This window comes from Apodemus sylvaticus, chromosome 22, assembly GCF_947179515.1.
Source record: "Apodemus sylvaticus chromosome 22, mApoSyl1.1, whole genome shotgun sequence".
In the NCBI taxonomy this organism is placed as follows: Eukaryota; Metazoa; Chordata; class Mammalia; order Rodentia; family Muridae; genus Apodemus; species Apodemus sylvaticus.
The window spans coordinates 2362004-2387360 of NC_067493.1; the positions used below are offsets into that span (position 1 = coordinate 2362004).

Consider the following 25357-nt stretch of genomic DNA (forward strand, 5'->3'; position numbering starts at 1 on the left):
TTTCTATTAGGCGGGAAACATTTTGATCTGTGTGTCTACTGTGCTGTAGTTGAAACTGATCTTTCAGCTTTCTTCTCATGCTCCCATACAGTCAATATTTAAACTCTGTCCCTGAATCACATAAGATGCTTTAGCCCTATTTGCAATTAATGTTAAGTTATTTTGCAATCCTGGGGGCTTAATTTTTTAATTTTATTCCTTTGTTTTTGTTTTTCAACACAAATTCTCTCTTTGAAATCCTTCCTGTCCTCATAGTCGACATAGAGACTACATAAGCCACCTGACATGTGTTTGCACAATAAGTATATATTTTTGTGCAACTTTTAATCCTCATGTTTCACTTTGAAATTTGGCTAAATATATAGGTTATATTCTATTTCTCAAGTTGATATGTGTTCATTACATCAATACTACCGGAGTCTTCAGAGTCCGTGGATTCCAGGTGTGTGATGTTCTTCCGCACACTTGTGACTGTTCTGAAATGTTTGAATAAATAATATTTTGCCTATGTATAGGAATATGTATATCATATGTTTCTTCTTTACACTTGTCATAAGATGGTCTCAGAATTCTTGATCTTGAAGTAATTAGTAGTTGCTAGTCCCCATGTGTATCTGAGGAATTGACAAACACAATGTGGAAGACCAGCTAGAGCTTTCCACTGCTGAGCTCTTTCTCCTGCCCTACATTGCTTACTTATGATCAAAATTTATATTATTATAGTTTCATCTGTTTATTTGTAACTGTTTATGCATGCATTGCCTTTTAATAAAATTTTATTAATATTATAGTTTAAACTGTTGCACTTCATGCTTGTACAAGATGAGTACAGATCTGAAGTGAATGTATAGTTCTTGGTGGGAACTTTTAGTAAATAACTGTGAGTTCTCTATCATTTTTGTTTCCTTGGTTGATTTTTGAAGGGATTAAGGGTCTTAATATATAACTTTTGGTCTCATAGAACAAATTACATAGGCCATGCCAGCATCCAGCTATGTGACATACACCTGCCTGTGCCTCTATGACTAAGGACATGTGCAAATACACACAGTTTACCCATCAGACTTGTAGTTAGTAATTGTTCATACAATTTTTCAGATGTCTGATCAGTATTGTGGATGTTTCCTGTGCATTTCCCTCTCAATTGGCATTTTCCTGTCAGGGCTGTATGTTATTCAAATTGTTCAAAAGCAAGACACATGAATTTTATAATTCAAACTCCTTCTAAAATGACACAGGGATTGTAAATTCTGAGTCAAAATATAAGTGGATTGCCAAAATTATATGAATATGTTTTCGAGGAAACATTTGTTTTCTTTACATTGATGTTAGTATCATGCTTTGTGTTGTACACATGTATGGGATATTTAGGATGCAGTGACTTTTGATGATGTGCATGTGAACTTCACTGAGGAAGAGTGGAATTTGCTGGATCCTTCCCAGAAGAATCTCTACAAAGATGTGATGTTGGAAACCTACCTGAACCTTAACACTATAGGTAAGCCTGTTATATTATCTAAAGGAAACAAATGTTTATTGGTTATTGATGATCTATCATTTTAATTGTGAATAGTGAAGATTAAGCTGAATAATTCAGTTTCACTAAATTTTCACTGTAACTTTCATGGTGCAGTGAAAATTCACAGTACCTTGATTATTTCCTAATTTCCAATAGTATATCATTCATTTCTGGTACTGTATTTTAGGCTATAATTGGGAAGACCATCATCTTGAAGAACATTTTCAAAGTATTACAAGACATGACAGGTAATTTTCATGTGCAAACTGATACAAATTTGTCTCTGAGGAAATTTTAATATCTTAAGGAATCTCCAGCAAAAACAAGAGTGTAAAATAACAGTCCTTTAACTGTAGTTATGATTATAATATTCTTACAAAACCATGTACCTCAAGGACCGATACCTGATTTGGGTATCCATTTGATAAGTAGCTTCTTTAGAGCTATGCTGTGGACCTGCCAATCTGTAGCGTCTCATAGTATTTAGAAACTGCACATTGAATAGTGATAAATTTATATCCAAAACATTTTAATAAGAAAATCATCCACAGAAAATTCGGTGATACTCATATTCTTGTATTAATATGGTTCATCTTGGTGAGAGGGAATTTTATGAGAATCAAGAATATTGTTGTAGAGAAACATTAGTCCATCTTGCACATGTTATGAGAAACAAAAATTCAAACAGTGTGAATGCAATGCATAAACCTTTCATTTATCATTCTTTTATTAGGTATATCATGTGTCACAATGGATAATAATCATGTGAGCATAGGGATATGGAAAGAAGAAACATAAAATTTTTGTTCTAAAACAAGAATATATGTAGTATTCTGTGTTTGAAAGAAATTGGGAATATGAAAGACATTTGCAATTAGTTGGTTTTTTAGCTTTACAGGTAATATCCCAAAATTCATAGTGTAAAAAATCTTTATGGGTACTAGGAATTTGGAAATTCTTCTGTGTGTCCTGGTTCCCAGTTACATGTGTTGTAATTCACACTAGAGGAAAAATATGAATACAATCAGTGTTATACAGATCAGAGTCTTTCTAACTTTCTTCAGATAGCTAAAATACATCATATAAAAAGAGGGTGTTATAAATAAATGTGAGCCATGTAATAACCATCACAGGTGTCTTGAACAACTCATAATGAGAGAGAACAACATGAACATATAAAGAGCTAAAACCTTAAGAACTGATGCTTCTTTAGCATTAGAGAAATTGTAAACATAATTCATATTGATTACATGATTGATCAGAGTAATGAATGTGGTAATGATTTCACATGTGCTAATTATCATTGCAGGCATGTAAGAAGTCATAGTGGAGAGAAACCCTATGAGTGTAATATATGTGGTAAAGCCTTTACAAGATGCAGTACTCTCCAATATCATAAAAGAACACATACTGGAGAGAAACCTTATGAATGTAATCAATGTGGTAAAGCCTTTACAAGACCCAGTCATCTCCAATGTCATAAAAGAACACACAGTGGAGAGAAACCTCATGAATGTCATCAATGTGGTAAAGCCTTTACAACATCCAGTCATCTCCAAAGACATAAAATGACCCATACAGGAGAGAAACCTTATGAATGCGATCAATGTGGTAAAGCCTTTGCACAGCACAGTACTTTCCAATATCATAAAAGAACACATACTGGAGAGAAACCTTATGTATGCAATCAATGTGGGAAAGCCTTTGCATGTCACAGTACTTTCCGATATCATAAAGTAACACACACTGGAAAGAAACCTTATGAATGTAATCAATGTGGTAAAGCCTTTGCACAGCACAGTACTCTCCAATATCATAAAAGAACACATACTGGAGAAAAACCTTATGAATGTAATCAATGTGGTAAAGCCTTTGCACAGCGCAGTGATCTCCAAAGACATAAAAGAACACATACAGGAGAGAAACCTTATGAGTGCAATCAATGTGGTAAAGCCTTTGCACGGTTCAGTAATCTCCAAATACATAAAAGAACACATACTGGAGAGAAACCTTATGAATGTAAGCAATGTGGTAAAGCCTTTGCATTTCACAGTGTTCTCCAATATCCTAAAAGAACACATACTGGAGAGAAACCTTATGAGTGCAATCAATGTGGTAAAGCCTTTGCACAGTGCAGTAATCTCCAATATCATAAAAGAACACATACTGGAGAGAAACCTTATGAATGTAATCAATGTGGCAAAGCCTTTGCACAGCGCAGTCATCTCCAGTGTCATAAAAGAACACACACCGGACAGAAAACTTGTTAATGTAATCAATGTGGTAAAGTATTTTCACCAGGGATAAGTCTCCAAATTCTGTGTGCTGGAGAGAAACATAATGAATATGATAATGAATTAAGTGGGAGTTAGGAGGGTATCATAAAGTAGAATATGATAGACATGGGTGCTTGGGATTATTTCCACTCTGGAGATTTTTTTTCATGCTTTTGCATAGAAGTTTGCTGCCCTCGTCTGAAGAGTTCCCTTGAGGTTAAGATAAAAATGTTTACATTAATTGTATTGACAAAGTAAGTCATGAAAATCACCGCATAGAATTTGGCATAAAATTTTTTAACAAACATAGAAACTAAGAAAGGAAAAATAAAAAAAGAAAGGTTCAAAATACAAGGCTTTATCAGGAAGTTGAATGAAGTTTAATCTTGTGATCAAGGATATTCAATAGCATTAAAGGAATGGTTACATTAGCACAAGATTACATTCAGCTAAACATATGGATTTGCAGTTGTATGAAAGAGAACTGTATCATGTTAGGAATTATTATTACCTGGTTATTGTTTTGATGTAGACATATGAAGATACAAGTATGTGTCAAATTGCCAAGGGATATATTTGGATTCTGGGTTCTGAATTTAAAATATAAGCAGAAAGGCTTAGTTCTAGGCATGGTGTTACATGCTTTTTAACCCACCATTCACGAGACAGAGTCATGCAGATCTTTGAGATCAAGGTAGATCTCTAAGCAAGTTCAAGGAAAGCCAAGATTAGGCAGTGATGTATTTGAAATATTGAAAGCTGCTGGTAATGGAATAGAAGGAGCCATATTCCAGCCCCGGTAAGCGACAGAACTCTGAGAATTTTATCATAAAGTGGTGTTGAATATTGTCAGAGAATTTTACATTACCTCATGAAATGATCGATTCTTGGTTTTTCTTACACTTTAATCCCATTTTCTTGAACCGTCACTGTTTCTAGAATGAAGCCCTCCTCATTGTTAATGGTGGACGATGTTTTGATGTGCTTTATATTTTATTTTATTTGTTTTATCTTTTAAGTATTTTTGAATCTGTGGTTTTAGGGATAATTTGTCTGTAATTCTCTTTAATTGCACAGTCTTTCCTGACTGGATATATGAGTAATCAGGGGTTCAGAAAATAAATTGACTAATATTTGTTTTGTTTCTATATTGTTGAATATACTGAATTCTTTTTAAATCCTCTTTGAAAGTCTGGTAGGACTCTACCCTAAAACTCATAGACCTGGGCTCACATTGGTGACATATTTTTAATGAATTCTGTTTTCCTTCATGTTTATGTCAGTTTAAGTTGTTTTTCTCTAGTTTAATTTTGGGATATGGAATCTATTTAGGAAGGTAGCTATTTCTTTTAGAATTTCCAAGTTGGTGGAATGCATCCTTTTTAAACTATGTTTTTACCACTCTCTGGATTTCTTCATTACCTGTTAAATAATCCCCTTTCATTTTAGATTTCATTAATTTGTATATTATTTGTCTTTTAATAAGGGATTGTTTATCTTGTCTAATAAAATGATCAAAAGCCCAACTCCATGTCTCATTAACTCTTTGAATTGTTCTCTTTCTATTTTATCAATTTCAACCCCCAACTTGAAAATTTCTTGATGTCTCCTCCTCGTTTCTTTGCTCCCTCACCTCTTTTTGTTGTAGTCTTTAAAACATGCTGTTAAATTGCCAGCATGGGAGTTCTCCAATTTTTTCATGTAGGCATTTTGTGCTGTGAACTTTCCTTTAGCTCCACTTTCATTTTCTTTGTGTTCCATGAGATTGTGCATGTTGCATATTCATTTACATTGAACTCTAGATAGTCTCTGATTTCTTCCTTTATTTCTGTGTAGGCCCATTTTCTCTCAAACATTTGTTTGTAGTCAGTTAGCTGTCCTTCCTCATCTCTTACAACACTGAGACATCAACAGTATTTTGGCCCAGATCATATATTTTATCTCATCAGAGAGTGTGGGGACTCCTGGGTCTGGTGCAATCAAGGATTTGAGGAACCCGATTTCTAGGGGCCACCCACTGGGCTTTCTTGTTGCTCTCTGGGATGGAGTTTAGTCCTTGCTCATCAGAAGGGTCCTCTCCTTACAAATGGTCTCATGGAAATGAGAGGTAGCAATGGCACACTAGCCATCTGTGTCTTGACCCTGGGGAAAAGATAACCTTACCACAGTGAGGAAGGCATGCCTAAGTCTATGAACCCACAGGAAGTAGACACATCAGCACTGGAAGTGACCGTTTGAAGAACAGGAAGTGTCCATGCCACACCCAGAAGTGGTTGTGTTGTCACAGGAAGGAACTGGCCCTAACCTAAAGTGAGTATATATCACAGGAATTGTCTCAAGTTTTAGAAAAGTGCCCATTCTGTGACCGGAAGTGAACGTCACTGTTACAGGAAGTGGCTGTGGCTTGATACAAAGTGACTGTAACATAATAGGAAGTGTTGTTACACCACAGGAAGTCGCTCTAATGACTTTAATGTCCTTTCTTAGCTCAAATGACATTTTCAGAGCTGCCAGTTCAGCTTCCTGGGCGGACATTCCTGTCAGGTGTGGTCCTCCACATGTGATCTTGGTATTTGACACCACCGCTGCCCCAGCACACCCCTGTCCATCCTGAATGAGGCAGTTGCCATTGGTGAACACCTACATCTATTTGAGCAGTGATACAGAGGCCCATCCAGTGAGGTCAGGGTCCGACAGCAGGGCAGCTGAGTAGTTACACTGGGTGGGATTCAAGAAGAGAGGCTGGCAATGAGTCATTCTGGCATCATTTTTAACCCGGAAGCCATTGTGACTGAGGTGTAGGTAGAGTGGTGGTTAGCTTGTGTCAATTGGTGACACATTGGCTATTGGTTAACGCCAGGACCCCTGGTCTGAGTATGCAATCCACAGGTCTACAAAGGTCACTTGAAGTTGGCAGAGTAAGGCTATTTTTAGCAGAGTCTTAAATAGTCTCAATTTTTTAAGGCATCTAAGAAGTCCTCCATGTTTGTTTTGTTTCTGTAGCCACTGGGAAGTCAATTGTAATCTGATGAAGAGATATATTTTATTTATATTTTATTTACATAAATAAAATCTGTATATTTTAGCAAAAAGGGATATTGAACATTGTCCACAAAATAGGGGGTTTCTATTTCACTTTCAGGGTTACCCTGGTCTTGTGGTGGGTGCAGGTTTGATTCTGAGGGTCCCCTGTCCTTTTTAGGCATCACTCATGGTCTTCTGATTTGGCCTTGACTGACAACAAGGTCTTTCCCAGGTCTCCAGTCTGTTGCTTCTCTCCTCTCATCTGCGTCTCCTCTGCAGTCTGTCCTCCATTAAATACTCTCTGTGCCACTGTCCTTAAATCTCTTAGACAACTCTTTCCTAAGTACTCCACCTACTGGGGCTTTGTCTTCATAGCTGGTGTTCCCTGATTGACAAAAGCTCAAGCTACTGCTGCCTTTGCTCCTGGTGATTCAGGATCCATGGGGGTGCATTGTCAAAAATGTCTCCATGACCCTGTCTCAAAAAGCTGTAGGGCTTTTATTTTCTCTCTGCCTAATATTATTCACTCTGGGCAAATTTGTGAGCCATCTTGTGGCTACCTTGAGACCTGCCAGCAGAGATGGACGGTGGACGAAAGGCCTCCTCTTAATATCAATGGTGTTGCAATCCCAGTCTGCGTGAGTTAGGAAAAAGCAAGCATATTGGGGGGACTCCCTGATGAGGCCAGGAACCAGCTTTCTGACCACTTCAGTGTTGATGGGAACCTGGGAAATATGGTAGATGTAACTGTGAGACATATTGTCTCACAATAGTACTTCCATCAAGTCAATGTCACTTCATCATCTCTTCAAAATCACTAGTGGAGGTTACCCCTTAAACTCAGATTTTCAAAGTTATCTTGTTCTGAGAAACACAAACACAGCAAAAAAAAACCCACAAATTAACCTTCCCTGTCTATCACAGATACAGGAAACAACCAGAATGTGGCACTTATGTGAAAGACCACAGGGTTCCCATTGGAGTAGCTAGAGAAAGGACACAAGGAGCTGAAGGGGTTTGCAGCCGCATAGGAGAAAGAAAAATATGAGCCACCCAGTACCCCCCAGAGCTCCCAGGGACTAAACCACCAACCAAAGAGTACACATGGAGGGACCCATGGCTCCAGCCACATGGGAGGCAGAGGTTGGCCTGGTCGGACATCCGTGAGAGGGGAGGCCCTTGGACCCATGAAGGCTCATTGCCCCAGGGTAGGGGAATACCAGGTCAGGGAAGCAGGAGTGGGTGGGTTAGTGAGCATGGGAAGGGGGGATGGGATACAGTGTTTTCAGAGGGGAAATTGGGAAAGGGAATAGCATTTGAAATGTAAATAAAATATAAATATAAACATATGAATATATAATATAAAATATATAAAAATATAAATAAATTTAAAAATAAAAAAAAAATTTAAAAACACACTTGGGAAGCAGAGGCAGGTGGATTTCTGAGTTTGAGGTCAGCATGATCTACAGAGTGAGTTCTAGGACAGCCAGGGCTACACAGAGAAACCCTGTCTCAAATAAACAAAAACAAACAAAAAAAAATAAATGTAAATAAGAAAATATCTAATAAAAAATTATTTAAGCAAAACACAACATTACCTCTCATTGTGACCTTGAATGGATAAAGGTCAGTTCACAAGTATCTTAATCACTGCTGCTGCTTTGATAAAATACTCTGTCAGGAGAACAGGTTTATTCCGGCTCACGGTTCACAGTAAAGTCCCTCATGGTGGGCAATGCCACTCTGAAGTGTGAAGCAGCTACGCACTCACATCAGGTGTGTAAATAATCAGGACACCAAGAGCAATGAACGCCTGCTGCTGCTCAGCCCCTTTCCACACACTGCCCATGATCCTAGACTCTATTCTGTACTATACCTTGTCTTGTGTCTGGTAACCTCAGGAGGAAGGGATGCTTTGGCATGGGCTGACAGAAGTTCCCCTAATTACAGTCTTAGCAGGCTTCAGGGTTCCAAGACTACAAACAGAGTTCTGGGTGAGTTTTTTTCACTTCTTTTTCTAACTGAAAAGGTTAGAAAGGGACAGTCAGAAGCAGGATCCTAGTCAGGGCAGTCTTCACAACCACAGTTCTCAAGTTCCAGGCCTTTCTCCCTGAGCAAACTTGGCGAGGGTTGGTCGGGCTCCAATATACCTTTGTGTTTGTCATTGTCCACATATCTTGAGGACACTTGTGGCTCCCTCTGACTCTCAGTCTGGAAGACCTCTGTGCCCTTCTTGGCACAATTCGATCTGCTACTGTATCTCAGGTTGTCCAAGCTCTCAAATACACAGTAAAAGGAGTATAGATCCCAATCAATAATCCAGCAATCATCAAAGCTGTGGTTTGGCTCTCCACAGAAAGAAAGATGCTGATACGTGGAAGATCTTGAACTCACAGCTGACAAATCACGTGCACTCAACAGTCTATGTTCTTCGGAATCTGCTGTGGTTTTGACAAAACTGAGAAGGTACTCCCTCGGAACCTTCAGGTTATCCATGGAACACTGAGGACAAGTCCTTGACCTTTTGATATAGAGAAATCTCCAGTTAGTTAATTATACCCTCCTGAGCATTGCACTGTGGAATAATGGGTGTTAAGCCCACAATAATAGCATCTATTTGCATTGCCTAAGGAGGAAAAATTCTGCCCAGTCTGGTGGTGAAAAGCTTTAGTCTCAGCACCTATAGGAGTGAAGCAGATTGGGGATAGAAGTAGAAGCAGTTGGATCTCTGATCTCAAGGCCAACCTGGTAGTCAGACCTAGTTTCAAGACAGCTAGGGCTACACAGGAAAACCTAGGCTAAAATATCCAAACAAGCAAACAAGAAAGGAGTGAAGCTTCTCAAATTAAGATCCTATCACTGTGGATGCAATTGTCTAGAGTTAAAATTAGAGTGGACTGATGAGACAGACAATGGGGGAAGTGCTCATGGGTCAGTAAATCTACTTGGGGTACCTGTTTTAAAGAGAAAAAAGATCACATAGAATGATCTCTCACTCACTCTCTCTTTCCTTATAGGGGATTATATTAGAATGACTTACAGGATGCAGTATGCCTTATTCCACAACAGCTGGATGGGAAGCAAAGTCCAAGAATCCAGAAGTTCTCAGTCCCTGAGGCTGGATGTATCAGCTGGTCTTCAGTAGAAGATGGAATCACAGACAAGTAATCAATAATGCCAGGGAAGTCATAAGTCTTGCTATCCAGGAGAGGGAAAGCAGGCAATGTGAAAACTGACTTCCTCTGTGTTCTTATGTAGGCCTCAAGATGAAGGTGTGGCCTAAATTAAAGGTATGTGTTCCAGATTCGATCTCTGGATTAAAGTTGAGTATCTTCTGCTGGGTGTGGCAACTCAGACCTTTAATCCAAGCACTATGTGTGTGAATAAGGCAGGTGGATCTCTGTTAGCAGCGTGGTCTACAAAGTGAGTTCCAACGAGGTGAGAAGAGAAGTGTAGTGCTAGGGAAATGTTAGTGATCTACAAAATAACAGATAGGAGCCGATCCGATGTAACTCATAGTAGGGTTGTTATTTTATTATATTTTATTATTTAAATTAGCATGGACCCTCCAAGAAACCACTATCAAGCTTGATGGTTGTGGTTGTTGAAGGCAATGCAGGAGCCAGAACCATGGAATGGGGCCTGGCTAGAAGGCTAAAGTCTCCTTTTTCATATCCTCACTTCTCCTACAGAGCTGCATCCCAGCGAATTCTTCACCACAGAGGGTGCTTCGGCACTAGCGCTCCAGGTGGTGGTGATTTCAGCTCCAGGTGGTGGTGATCTCAGTGCTCACACTTTGGATCCCCTTCTCTAGTAGCTATGACTTGTCCCCCAAGCCAAGTTCTGCTAGGCTGTCAGCAGGCCTGAGTTGTTTTTCGAAGGTGATTTTACACCTCATATGTGTTTTTGCTCCTCTGAGCATGCGGTGTGCTGACAGGATTGGATTGTGACAGGCAAGCAGATGTGGAATTCTGCACGAGATCTGGTTCTGGAACTTGTGCTCCTAAAGGCTGACCAGAACTCATGGTGCCCAGGTTCAAGGATGGAGATTCATTGCAGGTGCTGAGATTTTTTTCCTGATATCTCAGCCTCCTGACATTTCAAAAAGCAGACTTTATTCTGTCCACCATAGGTAAAAACCCATTCAGCCCTACCAGTGTGCCAAGACTTCCCACATTGTCCCCCCTCTCAAGCAATGTAATAAACTCAGTGCAAACAAAAATCCCTTTGCAACTGCTTTCCTTTCTGTTTGCCTAAGATTTTCCAGATATCACAGACAAGTGCTTAACTGGTATTCTGTCTCAGTTGGTCATTTCATCTAGCTGTAGTTTCCCTGTTGCCTTGGGTCCATGGTCCAAGAGTACACTTGACAGACAGGGAAAACACAGGACAATCCCGGTTGTTTTTCAGAAGACAGTCATGCTATGCTCCTTCTTGCAAGTACAGAGGTGTTTTTCCCTCTCAAATGGCTGTCAGCTAGTGAAGTCTTTCCACTGAGGCAGAACTATGCTTTTTTCAATTAGAAAGTGGGCACGTGAGGCACACCAGCCCTTAACGTTTGTTATGATGTTGTAATGACTCATGGAAATGTTTATTACAGTCCTGATTTTTGCTATGTGCATGTTCCAAGCAAATGGACATTTGTGCTGTACATTGCAGTTGCCTCACCTGTTATGGTTTGTAGTCATATATGTAGACTCACCTGGTGAACAAATATGTGAATCCTAACATCCAAGTTTCTATCCGGCCTGCTTAGCATACTACTCATCTGTGGGGTGTTTTTGAGGCAGTCCTCTATCAAATAAATGCTACTTACTGTCACTATTTCCTAAGCTTGGTAAGTCCTTTACATAATAAAGTCAACTCTTGTACATCACAGGGTAATATGGTAGTGATCCCCAAAATGACTTTTAGCAGTTTTACAAAATTAACTGCAGGTCAGTCTTACACATAAGTAATAAATGCTGAAGGCAGAACTTGTATAAGAATCAAGACAAACTAGGGATGTCCATGTTTGACATTCTGTCGATGACATTTCTACAAGCTAGCCCCAGGTCTACATGTTTTGAGCAGATTCAGCTCTGGTAGTGAAGTTATTCAGAGATCACCACCTGATGTACCAAATGAGGAGCACCACAAGGACTTCACAGGTGGCCACTTCTGGCTACATGTGACTGATGCTTCCCATCCAGCACCAGGGAGAACCCACCACCCTAGCTCCAGTGCTCATCCACATTCTCTTCATTATGGGCAGAGACCTTGTGCTCTACATGTCACAAAAACAAAACATACTTGTGGTCACCACACAGCATCCAAGAGCAGCAATCAAAGCAGGACACAGAGAACCATTCAAGCCTGTTTAGCCGAGACAAACTTCATCATATCACCAGGAAAAATGCTCCTCTTAGTCTGACTGGCACGTTTGCCTGGTATCCTTGATTGGCCAGTGAGTCTTCCCCTCTTCAACGTTAGAGTATGGTTCCAATCTTGTGCTGGACCTTTCCCATATCATAGGTCAGGTTTGCACTCCCATAGCATTTGTGCCTGTCCTCCAAGAACCTCATCCATCTGTACTCCCACCCAGCACTGGAGGAGGACACACCATTGCAAGTGAGGCTGTTCAGCTGCTTTCTCCTCCCTTTTGTGGGCAGTGATCCTGCACTCATGACCTGACTTCATAGCTTGCTTGAGAATTCCCTCCAGCACTTCCCCTTCTTCTTCCTGAAATCAAGGTGGACAACCTGTTACTTGACTTACAGTGGAAGTATAAAGCTGGCCCATCAGCGAAAGGATTCCCAGGCTTTTAACATTAAAGAGGGATTTTAGGAAACAAATGTTTTGCTTTGTGGCTTCATACAATTCCCTTCCACCAGATGATAGGTATGAAACAACCACGGGAGAAAACCAGGAAACAGATGGCAAATGCTCTGGAGCACTATAGTTACTCAGCAGTTGTTTCTCAATGCCTCCCTCTCCCTGCCTTTACCCCAGTCACTCCTCTCCTCCCCGCCCACAATGACGTCCAATCTCACTGAACCCCGCCCCCATCCCCTATAAGTGACGCCCACAATGATGCCCAGTAGCGCCGATCCCCGCCCCCATCCCCTATAAGTGACGCCCACAATGATGATCTGTAGTGCTGAGCCCCGCCCAACTACCCTGTCAGTGACTCCCACAATGACGTCCAATCTCACTGAACCCCGCCCCCATGCCCTATAAGTGACGCCCACAATGATGCTCAGTAGCGCCGAGCCCCGCCCCCATCCCCTATAACTGACGCCCACAATGATGATCAGTAGCGCTGAGCCCCGCCCAACTACCCTGTCAGTGACTCCCACAATGACGTCCAGTCTCACTGAACCCCGCCCCCATCCCCTATAAGTGACGCCCACAATGATGCCCAGTAGCACAGATCCCCGCCCACCTCCCCTGTCAGTGATGCCCACAAAGACTGCCAGGTACACTGAGCCCCACCCACCTGCTCTGTCAGTGACGCCCACAATGACACCCAGTTGCGCTGAGCCCCGCCCACCTCCCCTGTCAGTGATGCCCACAATCATGGCGGTTCTGTCATTTTTCTGGAACTCGGTGAACTGTGCACACCCAAGAAATGCTTGTGTGTGGTGATGGCAATGTGTGGACGCTGTTGATGTGTCCTCGTGCATCCAGCGCACGCAGGGAATATGCGCAGTTTTAGCTAAACTGTCGCCAGGAGTCGCCTTCCAGATATTGAGTGGATATCTACGGAGACACGCCAGGCATTCGGTCAGATTTTAGTTTGTATATAATGTTTATACATAATATTCATATATAATATTTACATGTAATATATTATTTGAAAACATAATATTTATATATAATATTTATATAGATTTTCTTTTGTATGCTAATAAAATATGTAAATTGGCACAATTTAAATAGTGGCAGGAGACTGTCCATATTTATGGAATATGGAATATATATATACATATATATATGTATATGTGTGTGTTTGTGTATGTATATGTATAATAAATCATTAAAATAAAAAGAAGGTATCAAAGTTGTGCTGCAGAGCTCTTGCAGAAGCCATGCCTTATGCTAAATAAAGCTCTTAAGAATAATGTATATATTTACATATTTATCTAAATATACATTTATGTGTTTATGTATTTCTGTATTTTATATATATTTATATATTTTATATTTTTAGTATTTTATATTTTATAAATTTTATATTTTATATTTTATGTTTTAAATAAATTATAAATATAAAGACATAATTATGAAATATAAATATATAAATATAAAATATATTTTAATAAAAATATAAATATAAAAATATAGAAACGTTTTAAAATAAATCTTTAAAATAAAAGAAAAACTATGTATAAATGTTGTGGTGGGGAGGTCTGGCAGAAGTCATGCATTATGCTGAATAAAGCTCTTAAGTATACCATATATATTTACATATTTATTCATATATTCATGTATATATTTATGTATTTATATATCATATACATTTGTATTTATTATTTATTTTATATTTTAAATGTAATTATATAATATACATATATTTATATAATATATTTATAAATATATAAATATAAAATATATTTTTATAAAAACATAAATATAAAAATATATAATTCTTTTGAAATACACCTTTAAAATGCAAAAAGTACGTGTCTAAGTTGTGATGGAGGTTCTGCAGAAGCCATGTCATAGACTAAGTAAAGCTCTTAAGAAGAGCATCTTGTGAACTACTTACAGAGGGAAAAAGGAAATGGGAGACTTCTATGAAGACAGCAGAAACTATCAAACAATAGGACACACTGGGTGCGGGAGTCTCAACAATGCTGCACTAGGAGAATACACCATATCTCAGGAACATTACTGCCCAAGCCTACAGTGGCCTTAGGACTGACAACCGCAGCCCTGTATGGTGGACAGAGTTGGGCTCTGAGGATACAAAATGTCCTGAAGGCCCTGGCCCCAGACCATTACCCGCTCTCCTAGCATATTCCTGGCTTTAGACAAGGAGCTCTATTTTATTCTCAGTACATTGTGGCCTCAGGAAAAGATCCCAAGGCCCAGGCCCCAGGCTGTTATTGTCTCTGCCAAGTGTGTGCCTGGGTTTGAGAAGAGCTATGTCAGTCTACATACATGCGGACCTTATGGAAAGACATGCTGGATAAGGCTAGCCCTCTATACAATAGCCTCTCTCTCTGTCTCTGTCTCTGTCTCTGTCTCTGTCTCTCTCTCTCCAAACCCCTCTCAATTGTGATTTTTTTTACTTACATTACAAATGTCGCCCAACTCTCCTGTTCCACCTCCCAGCATTCTTTACCCCATCCCCCTCCCCTTTTACTCTGAGAGGTGCTCCATCACCCCACCTCCACTCCTGCTATCCACGCCCCCAGAACCACCTCACATCCGCCATTCTCCTTGATGGCATCAAGTCTCTGCAGGATTAGGTGTATAGTCTCCCACTGAGTACACACAATGTGGTCCTCTGCTACATATGTTCCTGCGGCCATGCAACCGTCCATACATGCTCTGTGGTTGATTGCTTAGTCTCTGTGAGCTCCCGGGGATCTGGGTCACTAGACACTGTTGGTCTTCTTAAGGGATTGGCGTCTCTCAGAGCCGCTTCATTCCTTCCCCTAAGTCTTCCCCTGACTCTGACCTGAGTCCAATGATTGGCTGTAAGTATTTGCATCTGTCTCAGTTGTTGTTAGAGCCTTTCAGAAGACAGTCGTACTCAGCTCCTGACTGCGAGTGCATAGGTGTTTTTCCCTCTCAAATGGCTGTCAGCTAGTGTAGTCTTTCCACTGAGGCAGAACTATGCTTTTCCCAATTAGAAAATGGGCACTTGAGGCACACCAGGCCTTACTGTTGGTTATGATGTTGTAATGACTCATGGAAATCCTTATTACTGTCGTGATTTTTGCTATGGGCATGTGCCAAGCAAATGGACATTTGTTTTGTACATTACAGTTGCCTCACCTGCTATGGTTTGCAGCCATATATGTAGACAAACCTGGTGAACAAATATGTGAATCCTAGCATCCTAGTCTCTAGCCAGACTGCTTAGCACACTACTCATCTGTGGGGTGTTTTTGAGGCAGTCCTCTATCAAATAAATGCTACTTACTGTTACTATTTCCTAAGCTTGGTAAGTCCTTTACATTATAAATTCTACTCTTCTCCATCACAGGTTAATATGGCAGTGCTCCCCAATGTATGAGATGCCTTTTAACAGATTTACACAATTAACTGCAGGAGGATCTTACACATAAGTGGCAAATGCTGAGGGCAGGACTTGTATAAGAATCAAAAGATACTAGGGTTGTCCATGTTTGGCATCCTGCCCATGACATTTCTTCAACAAAGCCCCTGGTCCAAATGGTTTGAGCAGATTCAGCCATGGTAGTGAAGTTATTCAGAGATCACCACCTGATGTACCAAATGAGGAGCACCACAAGGGACCTCAAAGATGGCCACATCTGGCTACATGTGACTGATGCTTCCCATCCAGCGCCAGGGAGGACCCACCACCCCAGCTCCAGTGCTCATCCACTTTCTCCTCTTCATGGAGATACACCCTGTGCTCTACATGTGTCAATAATCGAACTTTCTTGAGGTCACCACACAGCAGCCAAGAACATCATTCAAAGCAGGACACAGAGAGTCATTGAAGCTGGTTAAGCTAAAACAAACTTCAACAAGACACCAGGAAGAACCTCCCTCTCAGTCTGATTGGCACGTCTGCCTGGTATTTTTGATTGGCCAGTGAGTCTTACCTGTCCTCAAGTTTAGAGTGTGCTTCCAGTCGTGTGCTAGAACATTCTTATATCTCAGGTCAGGTTTGCACTCCCATAGCATTTGTGCCTGTCCTCCAAGAATGTCATCCATCTGCACTCCCACCCAGCCCTGGTGGAGGACACCATTGCAACTGAGGCTGTTAGGGGTTGTTCAGTTGCTTTCTCTTCCCCTTTGTGGGCAGTGATCCTGCACTCATCATGACCTGAATTCATAGATTGTTTGAGAATTCAGCACAGCACTTTCCTTTCTTTCTGACATCTAGGGAGATAACCTGTTAGTTGACTTCCACTGGAGGTATAAAGCTGGCCCATCAGAAGAAGGAGCCCAGTTAAGAGCACAGGCTCTTAACATTAAAGAGGGATTTTAGGAAACATGTGTTTGCTATATGGCTTCATACAATTCCATTCTACTAGATGATACATATGAATAAAACCCGGGGGAAAACCAGGAAACAGATGACAAACAGTGTGGAACACTACTTATAGTCAGCACATCTTTCTCAATGACAAGGTGGGGAAAAACCCACAGTTGTGTTAGTACAGATTCTCTAGATCAAAATATCTCATAGAGAGGGTGAATTTTTCTGTGTATGTAGAAAGAAGAATTATTATAATGTCTCAGAGACAGTTGTCCTCTTCTTCTAATAATGGCTGTCTGCCAAGGCCAAGGGAAACTTCAAAATCAAGGACTTATCTTCCAGTGAAACGGAGCTGCAATTTCCCTGAGCCCAGCATGAAGCCAGAAAAGAAAACTCTTGTTTCCTAAAGTCACTACTTAAAGTTAATAGCCTGGGCACCCTTCCCCTTGTGAGTCAGATTGATATCTTCAGTGCACCTGAGGAATGGGCTATGCAACTTATTTACCTTGATTACAGGAAGAGGAAGGCAAGTGCTGTGAGGAAAGCTCAGGCAAGGTCTGAATTTAGGTCCTGGAAAGTGCAGGGTCATTGCTTACAAGGGGATGAGCAGGCAGCTGAATAACCTGAGGTGGAATAGTGGGGTCCTTCCATAGGGCTGCTTGGTGTGAAAGTCCTCTTGCAAGGCAGGGCACAAAGGCTAATGGAGTGTGAGCCACTCCTAAGGTTTGGGAAAAAGTTTGGCCCTGGACTACAAGCACACTTTAACCTTGGGGAGTGGTCAGGCTTACTGGCCAATCCAGACCTCCAGACAGACCTGCCATTCACAGAAAAAGGCGTGATCTTCCGGGTACCTTTCTGAAAGTTCCCTGTGGGTGTGCAGGACAGGATAGTTCACTGTTTCCTGCTCTGAGCTCTGCTGTTCCATGCTGTGCTGTGAGGGGACCTCAAGGAAGCTCTGAAATTGAGACATGGTAAACACAGGATATCTGCCCACAATGGGGAGGATCAGGTGGCTGAGCAGTGGGGGTGCTGGGGTGGAGGGTCCTATCAGGGGTTGGATGGGAAACATCAGCTAGATGTGACTCTGTGTGAGGTTTCTAGTGGTGCTTCTTACTTTCTCAATAAGGCAGTGTCCTCTGAATATATCCACTATCATGGCTAAATCTTCCCAAATCAGATGGACCATTGGTTAGCTTGTAGAAACACCAAGACTGCTTTTTTTGATTCTGCAACACATGTCCAAAACATTTTGTATTTTACACGGCACATTGAGAGGGCAGGTATGAATCTAATAGTCCCATTTTAACGTGACTTTTTTTTTTTGCAGTTTTTACAATTCTTTACATGTATAGTGTTTTGAATATTGTGTGGCAAGGGTATTTTTTTTTGTTTCAATCTATTTGATATTTTGGATGCTTCATGTACCTTAATAGGAATCTTTGTCTTATTAGAAATTGTTCATTTATGATTTCATTACAACTATTTTCTTGACCTTTGAGCTGATATTCTCCTTCTATTACAGTCAATTGTACTATTTGCTTTTGGTTTGTTGCAGTGTTCCTGGTTATTTATTGCCTGGAATCTTTTAGATTCCAAATATTTTTTGACCAATAAGTACAGTTACACTATTTATCTTTCTTTCCCTGTTGGGTGTGTGAAACTTGCCTCTGTAGTATTCCATGTGCTAGCAATTTCAATGGTCTGCACTCAGGGACTTAGCACCTGCTTAAGTCATTACCTGCCTCCATTAACAGTTGCAGTTTTCAGGTGTGCTTTATATACATGGAGCAATAGCTTCAGCTGCTCTCTGTATTTGTTCCCTGTTTCTGATCTCTACACATGTCTGCTCTAAAGTCTTTCTCTACTTTGATCATGTTCTCTCTGCTCCTTATATGTGTTCTGGTCTGCAGGTCCTCTTGTGTGTCTCTATCCCTTCCCCAGGTTCTCATTCCTTTCCTCCCCAGGTTCTCACTCCTTTCCTTTCCATAAAACAACCTCTTTTGTATCAGATCTCTTGCATGTTTTAATTTTTGAGGATCTGCCGAGACAGGACAAATTGGATTACTTGGTGGCATATTTCCCTGTCTTATCTTTATTATGTTCCAATTATGATGCATAAGTACCTAGTTTGGGGGCAATAATAGGTCTAGAAACTGGTCTCTGGGTTTGTCTGGTTTGGCTGGTAATTTTATTCCTGAGTTACTTTTTGTTGTCTGTATTTTTACTGGATGTTGGCTGAGTGTAGCCCCCTTTACTGACCTGTTTTGTGGGTATGTTCAAGAGGGAATGCTTGCTAATGTTGAAAGTTGGGAGAAGTGTCAGGCAGGAAGATATCATCTTAGCAATCCACCAGGAGACATAGTCATGAGAGAGGGTAAGCTATCACTGGTATTTGTTAGGGACAACTGTGTAAATTGCATGAGGGATAAAAATAGTGTTGTAAATTTTATAGAAACCTACTTTGTTTCCTGGCAGCCATGTCATATGTTTGAACAAGAAGTGTATATTCCTGTCTACTGTAAGACGAAGGTGTATTCTAAACCATTGTATGTCAGAAAGACATGACTTGCTTTTTGATTTTATAAGATTTGACTTTGAGATATTGCCTTGAGTGTCAGTCCACACTTTAGACATTTGAACTGTGTAGGAGCTCCTGTAGACTATTAGAATCACTGTAGACTCAATGCATTTTCATCAAAGGATGAACATAAGCGTATAGCATCCCGGGTCAGAATGGAATTGATTGGGTCCCCTGGGTATCCCCACACCGTGGGGCTTCAAGTTTCTGCCTGGTTAAGTGCATCCTCTCCCACTGAGGCCAGATTTTGGAGCCAATTACCAGATACCAAAGATATGCAGCAGCTTTAGGGGCAGCCCATGTTCCAGTTGTTGGAGGACCCTCATGGAGACTAATCTGAACTTCTGCTACTTATGTGCCAGGAGCTCTTTGTCCAGCTTTTGGGTGCTATTTAGCTGATGTCTCTGTCTCTCTCTGTGTCCCCAATAATACAGGTTAGTTGAGATTTTTGGTCTTCTTGTGGAGTTCCTATCTTCTTCAGCGCTTTCATTCCTTCCTCTGACTCCTTCATACGAGTCCCACCAGTACATTCGATTTTTGACTCTGTATCTCGGCATCTGTTTCAGTCCGTTTCTGAGTGGATCTTCTCAGTGGATAATTATCAAGGCTCATTTCTGTGAGCATAGCAAAGTATCCATAATAATGTCATGGATTGGAGCTTGCCCTTAAGATGGTTTTCCTGTTAGTCAAGTTTCCCTTAGGCTTTCCCTCAGTCTCTGCTACATGTGTCCCCCTGCGTTTCTTTTGGACAAGATAATTATTTTCTTTGTATCTACTGTGTTGTGATTAAACAGATCCTTCTGCTTTTTTCTCATGCTCCTATGCAGTCACCATTTGGACTCTGTCCCTAAGATACAGTATAAATATTTGCTATTTAAGTATAAGCTATTTTGCAAGCCTTGTGGCTTAATATTTTTAATTTTATTCCTTTTGTTTTTGTTTTTCAAATTTTTTTCTCTGTGAAGCCGTTCCTGTCCTGATAGTTGATATAGAAAGAACAAAAGCCAATTGAAATGCTTTAACACAATAAACATATGCTTTTGTGCAACTCTTCATCCAAAACTTTAATTTTGAAATTTTGTCAATTACATTGTTTATATTCTATTTCTCATGATAGCCTATCTTCATGACATCAGTACTATCTGAGGCTTCAGAATCATTGTTTCCAGGTGTATACTACTCTGCCTCACTCTTTTTTTTTCTGGAATTTTTGAATAAATTGTAGTATTTACTCTGTGTGCATGGATATGCATATCATGTATGCCTCATCTTTACTTTTGTCAGAAGATGGGCACAGAACCCTTGATATTAAAGAAATGGGTAGTTAGTTGTTCATTCCTATGTGTATGGAAGAAATTGACAACCATTATGTTGAAGACCAGAAAGAATATTCCACTGCTAAACTCTTTCTCCTGCCCTCTGTTGCTTACTTATGATCAACGTTTTCATTACTAGTATTTTCATCTGTACATTTGGAACTGTTTAAACATGCATTTCATTTTGGTAAAATTGTATTAATGGTGCAGTTTAAACTAGTGCAATTAACAGTTCTGCAAAATGAATACAGAACTCCAGTGAATGTATAATTTTTTGTAGAAAGGTAAGTAAGGAACAGTGAGTTCTCTATCATTTTTGTTTCCTTGGTTGATTTTTTTGCAGGGGACTGAAGGTCTGAACATATAACTTTCTCTGTCTTGTAACACATTAAATAGACTATGCTTGTATCCAACTCAATGATATAAACCTGTCTGCACCTCTGTGATTAAAGACATGAAAAAATACACCCAGCTTGCCCATCATTTTTATATTTAGTAATTGTTCATACAAGTTTTCAGATGTGTGCTAAATACTGTTGATATGTTTCTCTTGCATCTCCCTCTCAATTGCATTTCTCTTGAAAGGCTATATGCTATTCCGAGTATTCACAAGCAACAAAGGTGAATCTTATAATGCAAGTTGCTTCAAAAATGATATGGTGACTAGATGATGAATTCTGAGTCATAAAATAAGTGGAGGAAGCACTAGAACTAAATTAATATATTTTCAAAGAAGCATACATTTACTTCACAGTAATATCCATATACTTCTTTCTGTTGTACACATATATGGGATATTTTAGGATGCAGTGACTTTGGATGATGTGCTTGTGACATTCACTATGGAAGAGTGGGATATGCTGGATTCTTCCAAGAAGAGTCTCTACAAAGATGTGATGTTGGAGACGTATCTGAATCTCACTGCTATAGGTAAGACTGTGAATTCATTTTCCAAATAAGGAAGCAAATGTTTCTTGGTTATTGATGACCTTCTGTTATTTCAATTGGTAACAATAAAGATTGAGCTGAATAAAATGGGTTTGCTGAGTTTTCATGATAGCTTTCACAACGCTGTGAAAATTCACAGAACTTAAATTTTACCTTATTTCTAATAATAAATCATTCATTTTCTGCTATGGTCTTTTAGGCTACAATTGGGAAGACCATCATATTGAAGAACATTGTGAAAATTCTAGAAGACATGAAAGGTAATTTTCATGTGCAAGCTGATACAATTATGCCTCGGCCGAAAAGTTATTATGTTCTGGAAGCTCTGAAAAAAGCAAAAATTAACAAAAAATCAATTGTTTAGGTGTGGCTATAAATATACTATTTTTACCAAACTATGTACCTCAAATTCAGTTATCTGTTTTGTTTATCAATTTGAAGTGTGGCTCCGTTAAAACTATGCTGTGAACTTGCCGATCTGTATAGTCTCATAATACTTAGATATTGCACATTAAATTGTGATAAATTTATAGCTGAAACTTTCTAATAGGCAAATAGTCCATAGTAAAGTTGGTGATACTCACATTCTTGTAGTGACATTGTCAAGTTTGTTGAGAGGGCAGTTTATGAGAATCAAGAATTGTGTAGTTGTGAGACATTAAACTATATACTGCATTTTATGAGAAACAAAAATTCAAATTGTGTGAATGCAATGTGGAAACCTTTCAGTTGTTATTCTTCTTTTAGTAGATCTATCATGTGTCACAATGAATAAATTCCATGAAACCACAGGGATATTGAAAGAAACAAACTACATTTTTATTCAAAAAGATTAAGAAGATATGTAGCCTATTGCCTTCGATATATTTTGTGAATTTGTTAGACATTTCCAATTAATTGGCTTTCTAATTTTACTGGGAAAATCCCAAAAATCATACCATAGAAAACTTTTACGAGTACTAGGAACTTGGAAATTCTTCTACTTGTCCTGGTTCAGTGTCAAATGTGGTGTAATTCATACCACAGGAAAAATTATGAATGAAATCAGTTTTTTAAAATTCTGGGTTTTTCCAGTTTTCTTCAGATAGGAGAAATACATCATAGAAAAATTCCATATAAAAAAGTATGTTATAAATAGGAGTCATGTAATAACCATCACACATATATTGTGCAACCCCAAAAGAGATAGAGATCACCATGAACATATGAAGTAATAAAACCTTAAGATCTAATGCATCTTTACCATTAGACAAAACTATAATCTTAAATCATATTGATAAAACGATTGATCACGTTAATGAATATTGTAAAGATTCAACATGTGTCAATTATCATTGCAGGCATGTAAGAAGTCATATTGGAGAGAAACCATATGAATGTAATCAATGTGGTAAAGTCTTAGCAAATCTCAGGAATCTACAAAGACATAAAATGTTACATTCTGGAGAGAAACCTTATGAATGTCATCAATGCAGTAAAGCCTTTGCAAGACTGAGTTATCTTCAAAAACATAAAAGAACACATACTGGAGAGAAACCTTATAAATGTAGTCAATGTGGTAAAGCCTTTGCACAGCACAGTACTTTCCAATATCATAAAAGGAAACATACTGGAGAGAATCCTTACGAATGCAATCAATGTGGTAAATCCTTTGCAATACCCAGTGATCTCCAAAGACATAAAAGAACACATACTGGAGAGAAACCTTATGAATGCAATCAATGTGATAGAACCTTTGCAACAACCAGTCATCTCCAATATCAAAAAGAACACATACTGGAGAGAAGCCTTATGCATGTAATCAATGTGGTAAAGCCTTTTCAGGTCACAGTACTCTCCAAACACATAAAAGAACACATACTGGAGAGAAACCTTATGAATGTAATCAATGTGGTAAAGCCTTTGCACAGCGCAGTACTCTCCAAAGACATAAAAGAACACATACTGGAGAGAAACCTTATGAATGTAATCAGTGTGGTAAAGCCTTTTCACATCAGAGTATTCTCCAAAGACATAAAAGAACACATACTGGAGAGAAACCTTATAAATGTAGTCAATGTGGTAAAGCCTTTGCAACATGCAGTCATCTCCAAAGACATGAAAGAACACAGGCTGGAGAAAAATCTAATGAATGTAATCATGAATTAAGTGGGAGTTAAGAGGCCATTGGATTAGGATTAACCATAGAGATCGGTGGTTAGGATTATTTCAACTCTAGAGATGGTTCTTATGATGATTTGGCAAAGAATGTTGCCTATTTCCTTTGTTTGAATAATCTCCTAGAGTTTAAGGTAAAGAGGTTTACATTAATTGCATTGACAAAGGAAGTGTCAAAAAGCTTTTGGTCAAACTTAGTTGCAGTAGAAGAACCCAGCATAGTGGAGATGCATGTACAATGGGATGAGCAGCAAGAACAAAAGGTATAGGAGAGTGGAATCAAACAGAGCTTAGAGTGATACAGAGGGCAGAACTGGAGAAGTGACCCAATCTCTTCGAAAGAGTGGAGATGAGCATGTGTGGATCCTGGACATTGAATCAAGAAGACCCCAAAATTATGTGATGTTAGAACTGTGTGTTAATGCTCAGGAAAACTGCTTTCCAGGACTAAAAAGTACACAAAAAATTCTGCTGCATTGAATAAAGCAGAAAGGAGTTGAAGATCTGAAGAACACTTTGACAACACATATGGAGATGAAGAGTTTGGAGACTGTTGAGCTGGCTTGGGTCTTATTTAATTCCACTATTTCTTCATGCTGCCTTTAGGAATGGTGAAGTGAATACTGTGAATTTGGAGGTATATGATGTGCTTTTATGTTTTTGTACATGATTACATGACAGGATTCATATCATAAGACTCTTTGTCCTTTGGACTCTTAACATTTTTGAGACTGGTATAGATAATGGGGACTTTTGAAGCTGTCACTCATGTATTCTCCATGTTTAAGTATGATCCCCAAAGACTAATTCGTTTGAACAATAATATGAGGCCAGGCAGTGGAATGGGGTAATTTAATATGACATCTATGTGAGTGGCATTATGCTGTCATGTGGCCTTGTTGGAGGTAGTGCATTGCTGTGTGGTTGGGCTTTGGAATTCCTACAGGTACTGAAGAGCTGAAGGTCCCTGGAAGACAGTCTTTTCCTAGCTGCCATTGGATCAAGGTGTAGAACTCCCAGCTTCCTCTCCAGCATCAATGTCTGCCTTCATTCCTGGCATTCTTCCTGCTATGATGAAATGGACTAAACCTTTGAAACTGTAAACCAGCCCCAATTAGATGATCGCTTTTATACGAGTTGTCTTGTTCATTGTGACTTTACATAGCAATGGAAATGATAAGACAGGCACACTGTGAGTGAATTTAATGCGGTCAAGAATTTGCACAGATCTGTAGTCTTCATTTTCTTGAAAGAATGTGTTAGAGAGAGACCTCATGAATGTGTTTAGTATAATGAAGCCTTTGTACACCTCTATAGTCTTCATCATTATGAAATTATTCATTCTGTAGAGAAATACTTTGAATGTTAGCA

General features: G+C 39.4%; 1 protein-coding gene and 1 pseudogene across 1 annotated transcript in view; both read left to right on the forward strand.

The window, feature by feature from the left end:
* LOC127673161 (zinc finger protein 709-like) overlaps positions 1-23988 on the forward strand; it is an 84969-nt pseudogene extending 60981 nt beyond the window's left edge.
* The window catches only part of LOC127672654 (zinc finger protein 431-like), a 263925-nt gene that overhangs the window by 86290 nt on the left and 152278 nt on the right, over positions 1-25357 (forward strand). The gene's annotated exons all lie outside the window — the stretch shown is intronic.